Raw genomic sequence first — 12,051 nt, 5'->3', positions numbered from 1 at the left:
GTCTTCTTCACTTATAGGACATAATTTTTTTATATTTAAGGATTGATTTATTCATTTATATATAGAAATGATTATAGTGATTCTATAATTAAATTTGAAAATATGGTAATGTATGTATAGGAATGAATTCATGTCTGTCACATATGGGACTCTTGATACACTTTAGGTGTGATATGGAGTCACAAGAAAAGTTAAAATTATGAGAATGAAATATATGTGTTAAGGAAATTCTTAATTAGAAGTATCTATATAATAGACATTTCTGAGACCATATATATCTTTGCTTTATTGTTTGTGAGTAAAGAATTATGTTATAGAGCCAAAGATAAAAAAAATCATATATTTCATATGCATTTCTTAATTCATAGCATTCAAGTTGAAATATGAGCATATTTATGATTAAACTTTTGCACATATTGGGACAACTTCCTCACACTTAAGGTTTGAATGCAATCCATTGTTTACTTATTTCCTTTTGTGATTTTACCTGATACTTATAATTGAATAGGGTCACTTTAAATGTGATCTATCTTCTCGTCATAATTTCTTTTCACATGGAAAATATAAGCCAATTAACTTTATAGGTGGCTGTAGGACACCAGGACACAGGCACTTCCAATTCCCTTAATCTTTTCTTCATCCTTTCTGCTGAAGAATTTGGCCTTCACAATAACAGCCTGCTTAGGGAACTTTCCCTTCCCAAGTACTTTGTAGTAGCTCGATAGTACAACATCAGTGGAAAGAACAGCTCAAGTCTTGTTTTTTGTAGCAATGATCCATGTCTGCTCACTAACCAAATGTCCATAATTTATTGAGGTTTACAGTTGGGCAGCAGCTCTGGTTCCTCTTAAAGTCATAATGCCTCATACCAACTTTCCCAAATAACCTGGATAAAATTTTACGAAGTTGATCCTGCGGAGATGGATGCTGCCAATATTCCCTTGGCCTCCTGGGTGCTTGGTGAGCTTACCAATGAGGCTGTGGCTGTGGCTCACATGGCCTTTAAGTTTTTGGGTCTTCCTCAGTCTAGATAGCATGGGAGTGGCAGAAAGTAAGAGGCTTCTCATTATATTTTACATATACAGTTATATTTGTAAAATAAGTACTATACTCTACAGCACATTTCAAGAAGTTATTCATGCCTTAAAAGTTAATAATCATTAAGCAGCAATTTCCTACTTGTTCCTCCTAGCTTTTGGCAACCATTTCTAGTTTCTATGAGTCTTTTTATTTCAAGTACTTCTAAATGGAAAAATTTCTTGACATTATTTTTTGCAATGATTTCTTGGATTTGACACCAAAAGCATGGGCAATGATACCAAATATAGAAAAGCAGGGCTACATCCAACTCAAAAGCTTCTTCACACTGAATTGAAAAATCATTAAAGTAAAATGGCAACCTACAGTATAAGAGAAAATATTTACAAAATATTTATCTGATTAGAGGTTATTATATATTATATATATTTTGCATATATAGCTAAAAGTATATATACATGGATATATAGCTATATATACATATAACTATATGTATATACATATATTCATATAGATATATACATATTTGTACATATATAAATATATATAGATAGATAGATATAGATATAGATATAGATATAGATATAGATATAGATATAGATATAGATATAGATATAGATATACAAACATACACACACATACACACAAACACATACACATATACACACACACACAGCACATACACAGGTCCTCTGTATAAATATTTCATTATCCAGTTTAGTATTATCACAGGATTCTTTAGTGTTCCAATGATTTTATATATGTATGTGTATATGTTTATGTATATGTGTGTGTATATGTATAAAATTCAGTAACAAAGAAGAAACACATCTTTTTAGTGTGGTTAAAAATATATGTAGACATTTATCCAAAGAAAAAAGTAAAACTGATGACAAATACCAAAATGTCTGCTCCAGTCCTCAGTTGTAGTAAATAAAAGAACAAAGCGATGTATCAATAAGTCACATCTAACCTAGTAAGTTCAACACTAACATTCACACATACATACATACATACACACGTAGGTACACACACATGCACGCACACAAATACACACATACACATGCACACACATTCACACAGAAGAACACACATAATTATACACACACACACACACACACACATATATATATATATATATATATATATATATATATATATATATATATATGTATGTATGTATATTTATAACTAGTGTAAACATTCAGAATCAAGAAACATCCTCCTGATAGGATCATAGAGAGGAAAAACTATTATAGGCTTTTTTGTGAGACCTTTCATGATAAAAAATAGAAATACCTCTCTGTGGGTTATTTTTTCTAGTCCTATCCATTTACCTGAAAATTTCATGTTGTCATTTTTTTCACATCTGAGTAAAAGTCCATGTATAAATATATTGCATTGTCTTTATCATTTTTTTCCTCTGGAGGATATCTACGTTGTTTCTAGTGTCTGCTATAATGAATGGAGCAGAAATGAATATGGTTGAGGAAGTGGTTCTCTGGTAGGAAGAAGCATCTTTTGGGTATATGCCCAAGAGTGGTATAGCTTGATCTTGAAATAGTTTGACTCTCTTCCTGAAAAGTCATCTTCACCCAGTCTCAGCAAGATGAAGTGTGTATTTACTTACATGCGAATATTAGCCATAAAGTCAATGACAATCGAGCTATAATCCATAGAACAACAGAAGTTTGGTGTACAGTAAGGGACTGGAGAGAACATATAGCTGTTGTTAGAAAAGAGAAATAGGATAATTATGGATGGTTGAGAGGAAATAGCATGGGAGGGAAAATTTGGGAGGGGAATTGAAAGGGTAATGTGAGTGGGAATACAAGGTGAGACATTAAATTTGGGAGCATTTGAGGGGAATTTGAACACCTAATATAGTAGAAACTTTCTAATATATAGACATGTATGAATATTATCTAAATGAAATCTCCAAATAATGAGACAGTATCAACTGGATATATGTTTTATCATCAAATGAACATTTTATCACAAGGCTTATATTATACCTAAATTAGTTGGTGACCCAAGGGTTCGTGTGGGAATCTCCAAAGACCCAGGCTATTGCCAAGTCTGTAGATTCTTCTTCACCAACTGGTAACAAATTCTAATTGATTAACACAACATGCACAACTCATTTAACATAGAGATGTCAAACTGATACCTACATAGATCCTTCAATCTCTATATTCTTTGGTACAGGAAAGTACTCTACACAATTATCATAAGAGAAATATAAAAGCCAGTCACAAAACTTTGGTAATTTGCAAGATATACAAGCTCAATGGTGTCACAGAGTTTGTGGGAATAACCAACCAAAAACTGATTTGAATCATGACCCACTCTATGAGATGGAATCCATACCTAACATTGCCTAGGAAACCAAGAACCAGAGACTAGCTAGTGCAGGGATCTAGGGTAAAACCAAATAATACAGTTATAAGAGAAAAATATGTTATAGTGATAAAATGTTTCCCAGTGGTACTCTGCTATGCTCATAGATCAGTGCCTTATTAATCATCATCATAAAAGTTTTCTCCTGAAGCAGATGAGAACAACTAGAAATATCCACAGCTAGACATTATTCAGAGATTGAAAGACATTGGAGAATTAAGCCGTACATAATAGAATGGAGAATGCAAAAGACGCTCCAGGTTGCTCTATTGAATTTCAATTGACCAGAATGAACATAAGGACATCTGCTGATGTGGATAGCCCCTATTGCCCCACAGCACAATCCTAGCCTTTCCTTAATATTGCAGAAAATCAGGAAAAGCCATAATGGCAAATAACTTGATTACAATCTAGAATTGCACTTTAAAAATAAGGACTTAACAAAATTCATGTAGAGTTTCCAACAATATGTTGCTTTCAGTGTTCAAAGATAAAAGGCATTTTTGTTTTCTCTCTGAAGAAATTATATAGTTATTAGTAACTCTAATGGAAACTGCTAAATGAATAATGCCATTTAATACTGCAAACTTTAAATTAAGAAATACTTTGTACAAGAAACACTATAATACATATATAATTTATAATATATAATATATATAATCCATAAAATTTGTATTCAATGCAATAATCCACATTTTTATTAAATCCTAACTTGATAATAAGATACATTGTAAATATCAATGTTGAGAACTACTTCTTTGCAATAAGTAAGTTAATAAGCCTACAAACTCTTCCTTTTTCATGAGTTCCTACTAGTTTTATTTTGTTTCTTTTTTCTTTTAAATTAAATTTTTTGTTTGTTTGTTTTTATGAGACAGGATTGCTCAGTGTCTGTTCTTTAGCTATCCTAGAACTCTTTCTGTAGACCAGGATGGTCTTGAACTCAGAGATCTGCCTGCCTCTGTCTCTCAAGTACTGGCATTAAAGGCATGTGCTTCCACTGCGTGGCTTAATTTAAATTTTTATAAGTTATTTTTGGTATTCTTCCCTACCTCTGTTTCTTAGAGATCTTACCCAACTCTATATATTTCAAACTACATATTATTTTCTAATTTCTCAAAAAATCACAAATAAATAAAACAATAAATAATACATAAATAAAACAAAAGACCATGCATAGTACTAAACCTAGAACCTGATATTAAATAGTTCATAAGCTTAAGCAGGACCCTACTCCTATGGTATACTACATTATTCTGGCAAAGGCACAAAGCAACACAATGACATGCTGCTATACCCATAGGGCAGAATATCATTCAACCTTCTTCAGAGGAGATTCCTCTTGCAGTAGATAGGAATTACAGAAGAGGTATACAACCGGACAATTTGCAAACAGTAGAAGACTTTGAAACACTCAGCTCTAAAAAACAATAATAATAATAAAAAAAAAAGAACCTCACCTCAATGTTCAAGGATCTATTCTGAAGTGGAAACCAAAAGACTATATTAGTCAGAAGTAGTAGATATATTCAAGACAACAGTGTTCTCCAGAAACATCCAGGAGGATATACATATGAACCCACAGAGACCACGAAAGCATGCCCAAGACTAACAAGGTTCAAAACAGACAAACTCCCAGCATTGGGAGGGGTAAGTGTGGACAAAGATCTACCACAAGTTAAGAAAATATTTGGAATTTATTAATGCTGAGAGAGGGAAAATTCATTCTCTCCAAAGGACTGTCACTGACTATGTTAATGGCACTCCAGGGAGTTGACTAAAAAAAAAAAAATGGACTCTACAGATTTGGTGTGTGTGTGTGTGTATGTGTGTGTGTGTGTGTGTGTGTGTGTGTGTGTGTATGTATGTATGTGTGTGAGTGTGTGCCTATGGGTGTGCGTGTATGTTTTTGTGTGTGCTTTTGTGCAATTTTTGTTCTGTTACATTTTGTCAAACATTTCAAATTAAAACAGCATAAATCAAAGCAGTACTGCATCAGAACTCCAAATGCCTGACATATTTAAAATAATTAATTGTTATCTTTTACTTTTTTAAAGAATTATTTATTTAATTTATATGAGTACACTGTAGCTGTCTTCATACAGACCAGAAGAGGGTATCAGATCTCAATACAGATGGTTGTGAGCCACCACATGGTTGCTGGGAATTGAACTCAGGATCTCTGAAAGAGCAGTTAGTGCTCTTAATCACTGAGCCATCTCCCCAGCTTCTTAATTTTCCTAAAAATATTGTTATTAAATAAATATATCATTCTACAGATGAAAAAAATTTAGGCAAATTCATCCTTAATAGTTTAGCAAGCCTAATAAGAGGAAGAAAAAATATTGTTTGTATCCAAGCTCATTTGAGTATAGTTTCTTATCTCTAAATCACATTATATTTCCAGTGTAACATATTATGATGAAAATTAATGTAAATTATGGATTATCATATCACAATTGGGAAACAAATAGATGTAAGTAATGCCATATAATTGCAACCATGATACATGTCCACCCAAAGTAAATAAAATTTAATATTTCTTAAAACCAATTAAAAGATTATTATCAGCTTTCACAATATTACATCAGAATCTGTAATCCAAGAAGAAAATGATGATTATGTATGTTTACATAATTTAGAAGGATATAAGGACATATTATATTCTATTGTAAGATTGCATACAATCTCAGTTATTTTGCTTTCAATGTATTGATCTTGCTACTATCATTATCTGTTTAGATATCATGGTATAACAATATATTCTGTCTGCCTTGACAGACATTGAAATACAGATAGAGAAATAATATACACATTCTCAAAAATGTTTAGGAAGCATCTATGTACAATAAATGCCTTCAGAATGACACATATAAGTGATGGTGAGAGTGTTCAAATTTGAACAAACCAAACCAAAACAACACATCATGGCATGGCAGAAACAGTGTGATGGGTGGTTATCAGTCAGTTCATTCCCTATAGAGGTGCTTCAGCCAAATGTGTAACAGAAAACTGGAATATGTATTTGAGACAGCCATCTGCAGATTGTACTGAGCTGTTCTCCTTTTATTGCTGTTGCCTTAGTTACTATTTTCACCAGCATGTTTTATTTTGAGCCAGTCTCCATCTTCATATATTTTTGTTTTCGCAAATTCACTCACAGGCAGTGCCCACTTTAGAAGCAACATGTCCTTGCAAGCCAGGATCTTAAAGTAGATCTGTCAGGAAGAATTGGAATGCTCAGGCTTAGTCTGTAGATGTACTGCTGCTCATCTGTTCAACACTGGTTATACTTACCTAAAAATGTATGTGGGAGCAGGATTTCTGCAGCAGGCTTTTAGTACTAGCTTCAGATTCAGGAAACCAAGTGACTAAAGGTGTTGAATTTGTATATGTTAATAAACTCAGATAACCTTATTCTTGTAAAATTCTGGTGATTTTATATTTTATTTTGATTAGACCACTTAAAATAGCTTATGTATTTTAGACACTTATCATCTAACTACAGTAATATTTCATCTTCCTTTCCTAAAGTAAATATTAATATAGCTTAACAATAATATATAACAATTCTTATGAATTAAACTTGCTTTAGCTGTCACAGATTTTAAATCTAAAAATTTATGTTATATCTCTGCTAAAGTTCTAATAATTTCAATACAAATGAACATAAAATATGTCTGACAAGCTCTCCCCCATCCCTGAAAGCAAATAAACAAAACACAGGATGTCAATAGAATTTTTTTTACATAAAAAATTTTTTTATCTAGTGTACATAGTGTTTGAAGGCTTAGCCAGTAAAATACACAAGAAATAAATACAACTGATATTGCTTGAAAGAGACATCAAATTATCATTGTTTATGATATACATTATCATCTACATGGTATCTCAAAAATGAAGTAAAATCTTTGACAATGTGTAACAAGATTGAAAATGGAGTTTGAGTATACATTAGAAAACCAATAGATGCTTCAAGTTTTATATGCTAGGAACAAGTACAAGAAAATTATTTTTGAAATAAAAATCTCACTGTACAGGTTTGGTTGGCCTTTAAAACCATGTAGACTAGCCTGGTCACAATATCATCTAAACCTGCCTGCCCCTAAAGGTGGGGCATAAAGGTATGCACTGAACATTGTGGAAAAGTCACTTTAAGAATAAATAAAATAAAAGGAAAAAATTACTAAAGATGTGACAATTTGACAACAAATTAAATTTAGCTTCATGCAAACTGCATTAGATATGCAATGGTCTCTACTGTTTCTAGGTACTTTTAAAAAATCTAGTTATACAACCTTATGTCTTCCTGACAGTATAATTTATTTCAGCTAGTCAAATTTGCCCAGTAATAATTTTCAACATTTCTAAGAGAAACCATTTGAGATCTGATGCGGCATGCTCTATGCAATTTCCTGACCTAAAAAAACGTCAAAGCCTACTTTTCAGTTGCAGTATGAAAACCTGGTGGGATCTATTGCTTTGCGTTAAATAAACTACAAAACTAGAACTAAAACAAAACTAGAATGCATTTTGAAAAAAAATAATAGTCTCTTCAAGGTATGAGCAGTTTTCTTTGAACCATAGCATATCCTTGTAAGAAACCATCACTTAATAAAGGTAAAGAATTTTCATATTTTTCTCAGTCATCGTACTTATTTTTATTACAGAAGTTACATTAACTGATGTGGGACAGTGAAAGGCAACCTGCTTTGGTTGAGTGAGGCTTGCTTTGGAGGCCCAGTAGAAAATTCAACAAGGGACAGAACAGAGACAGGTGCCTGACTTTACAGAGCCCCCAACTCATTAATTCTGTGACTACCAGTCATGCAGACAAAGCCCCAAGCTACTGTCTTTCTAGTTAGACTGCACCCTCAGAGTTACCTGACAATGGCCAGGTATGCTCCTCCCCACAGTTACCTGGCAGCAACAAGGTAGCCCAGCCCACCACAAAAGGAGCTGCTTGGCTCCTCCTCACTCTCTTTAGCTCTCACATTTCTTATTCTCATATCTAGCTCTCTTTTTCCCTCTCCCTTCCCACCTTCTCTCCACTTGGCCATGACTGGCCTCTCTCTTTCTCTCAGTCTTTCCACAATAAAACTAATACCATAGACTGTCTCTTTTCATCAAGGCCCACCATGCTTAAAAGATGGAATAGGTTTTTCCCTAAGAGCTACGTCTAACCTCCATCTGGAAGGCCTTCCTAAGCACCAGCCATGGACCAGACCAAGGACACCCAGCAGCATGGGAACGACCCAGTGCCCCCTCTCTCTCTGCCCTCCCCTGTTCTCACCCAGGGGATTACTGAGCTGGCTCTAGGGCCTCCACTTTGTTTTCAGCTCTTCCACGGTTTCCAGCAATGCCTGGGATGCCCAAGACTGAGAACCCATTATCTTTAGGCTCCATGAGGCCCAGAGACTTCCTGCTGCCCCTTGTCTATCCTCCACAGGCTGGGGTCTGTGGCTTCCCACGTGCTGTAGACAGCATCCAGCGCCCACAGAAAGAGAACTACTGCGGGATGCAGGTTTTCTCCTACTCCCTTTACTCCCCCATGCCTGCTGCCCTACAAACAGAGACTTTTTACATCCATTGAATATCTTTTCTATTTCAGATCAAATTTGACCAGCTACAATGACCATAATAACCAGCATCTCTTATCTAGTGTTGAGAACTTCCTGGATCCAGAGTTGAGGGAATCTCACTTAACACACTTCTCTTTAAGTTTACAAAATGATGTCAAATTTCCTGAAAATATCTTTAGAAGTCTTTTGATCTCAATATTAACTTTGTAAGTATCCAGGGAGATTCTGGGATTCTCAGTAACTTGTCAAATAAGATGAATAAATTGTACATGACAAGAATAGAGAAAAAACAAAAGACTGTCTACTCTCCTTTATTAATCACAAAGGGCTGTATTCCACCAAGGAAGAAAAAGAATATATCTATATTACATTTATTTTAAGTAGATAATTTTATTTTAAAAAGGATTGTACTTATAATAGCTTCTGTATAATAAAACAGATGGAAGCAGGAAAAGTACATTAAAGTTTGATTAAAAATATTCAGCGTTTTTAAGATAAAAGAATGCCTTTCATTCCACAGTAGACATTTTTTCCTGAGTATTATTCAGGATTGGGACCACCACTTCCTACAGAGACTAAAATTTACATGTACTCAAATTTGTTATATAAAATGATAATTATTTCTCTATATGATCTATTAATACCCTCTCATACACTTTAAAATCTTTCTATTATCACTTAGAGCATTTAACACGATATAAGCTATATCTAAATAATTAATTTATCTATATTTCAGGGAATAATGACAAGGAAATATACCAATATGTGAATGCTAATTATTAAAAAATTTTACAGAAATCTGATGTGTGTGTGTGTGTGTGTGTTTATATGTGTAGTAAGAGAGGCAGAGACACAAAGGAACAGAGAAAGAATCTTTTGTAAGTTGGATACTTTCTAAGAGCCTAGACAAACATGAACTGACTCAGAATTTATTGGCATAAAATAAGATGTGAAACATGAATGGTATTCCCTTATAGGAGTTAAGGTACCTTCAATAAGTAACCAGTGAACCATTATTTGACTTTATTTATTAACACTAACACAGTTCACGCAACATGTGTATGTAGAACAAAAAGACATGGCCATGGTTCGGGATTATTATTGATGCAACTCTAATAATTGTACCTGAAAAGTGGAGATGTGCAATGGATATTGGGAAACGTAGTATTTAGCACAACAGTAAAGACTGATGTTTATCTCTTTATTCTAATATTTCATTTCTTGCTATTGTAAGGTGAACTGTGTTCTTCAGAATGAAACGCTGAAGTGCTACTTCCCTGTAGCTCCCATTCTACTTTATTTGGGAATACGGTTGTTACAAATGTAATTACATCAAATCAAGAACTGAGGCAAGCTCTTGTTATAGAACTGAATGGACCATAAAAAAATTAAGCAATTAAATTCTAACTCTAAATGTGATGATTATTAGGAGAAAGTGCCTCTGGGTGATAATTAGGTCCTAATAATGCAACTCTCACAAGAGATGGTTTTTATCTTGATCCTATGATGAAATAGACTGATACAAATCAGGAAGAGAGCAAGAGTCTTCAACATGCACATTAGTTTTGTTCTTGACTACATCTTTATTTTGTCTATTGCATCCTCCATAATTACTAAAAGTAAATTATTGTAGTTGGTATCAACATTTGTCATAATTTGATATGGCATTTCAAATTCATTCTACTCCTTATTATTGCAAATTCCTGTCATCCCAAATTGTGGATATCTAATCATCATGAGTTCAAAGCTAGCCTTTCAGAACATATAAACCACATAATGGGACTCTGACTCAAATAAGCAAAACTCATAAGACATCATTCCAACATGTTTTTGTGTCCTTTTGAAGTTATAACTTAAGAACTGCTTTTGAGAATGTTTACTCAATGACAGAAGGAAATGAGGAATTATGCAGTTGTAATTCAAGGTATGGCAAGGTGGAGGGAGACAATAGCTGGAAATTGTAGACACTGAAACTTCCACTCCAAGTTACCTCACCTGCTTAGAGCGAAACTCTCAAATACAATTAGTATTGACATAAAAATTGTCATCACACTCTTTATTTCATTACAGATGTTTCTTCTAATTCAAATGGTAGGTGAGTTTTTCAGCAGTGGTGGTCCTTAGCTTATGTTGCCATCCATGACATGTGCAAGAATGACTTTTATCCTCAAAAACTGAGTGAAATACCACTTTCTTCTAAAGTCCTCTCTCTTTAAGCATCCAGTATGGTTGACATAAACAAGTAAAAAGTCATCACATTAAAACTGAAAGAGTTGATCTAAATTTTGACCTAATCACACAATTTCTAGGAATGTATCCCACATAAAGTAAAGAATATATTCATAGATCTAGGTACAAAAATATTTTTATGTTACCAATTTTAACATTATCCCAGATGGTGCTGCCCTGATTGTGGCAATGAGTAAGAGAGTTTCTGCTTTACACAAATTGTGATTCACTGAAGGTCTACCTGATATAGATTACTTCCTAAAAGTTTCCATGCAGCCACCAGATGCTCATGGTTTGCATCTAAATGGTACCCTAAAGGCTCAAGTATGAAATGTGTGTTCCCTAGTTGGTAGCACTGCTAAGATATGTTGTGATACCTTGTAAGGTAGAATCTCACTGGTATAAATAGGTTCATAAGGCCATTATTTTAAATGATATTCAGCCCCTGGTACAAGATTCATTCTCTCCATCTTTAGTCTTCCACAGACTGACCAATCCCTAACATATGTGTTGTTCTGTGGTGTTCTACCACTGTTGTGTACCATGATGTACTGAAAACCTTGAAAATTATGAGCCAAAATACATCTTTTAAATTATTTCTATCCAGTGTTGTCTTCATAGTGTCACAAAAGTAACTAAAAAACAAGTCTTTATTGAGCCTGAGAGATGACGCAATGGGAAAAGTACTTGTGATATAAAATGAATACATAAACTTGGGTTCTTAGAACTTACAATAAGAACGATAGTGTAGCATTGTAATGAGCGTGTGTTAGTGTGTGTGTGTGTGTGTGTGTGTGTGTGT

General features: G+C 33.8%; 1 pseudogene; it reads right to left on the bottom strand.

The window, feature by feature from the left end:
• Window positions 1-578: 578 nt before the first annotated feature.
• LOC110317974 lies at window positions 579-1,037 on the bottom strand (annotated as a pseudogene).
• Between the last annotated feature and the right edge of the window lie 11,014 nt (window positions 1,038-12,051).

This window comes from Mus pahari, chromosome 3 (assembly GCF_900095145.1).
Source record: "Mus pahari chromosome 3, PAHARI_EIJ_v1.1, whole genome shotgun sequence".
NCBI classification, from domain to species: Eukaryota; Metazoa; Chordata; class Mammalia; order Rodentia; family Muridae; genus Mus; species Mus pahari.
This window is presented reverse-complemented; position numbering and strand designations above follow the sequence as displayed.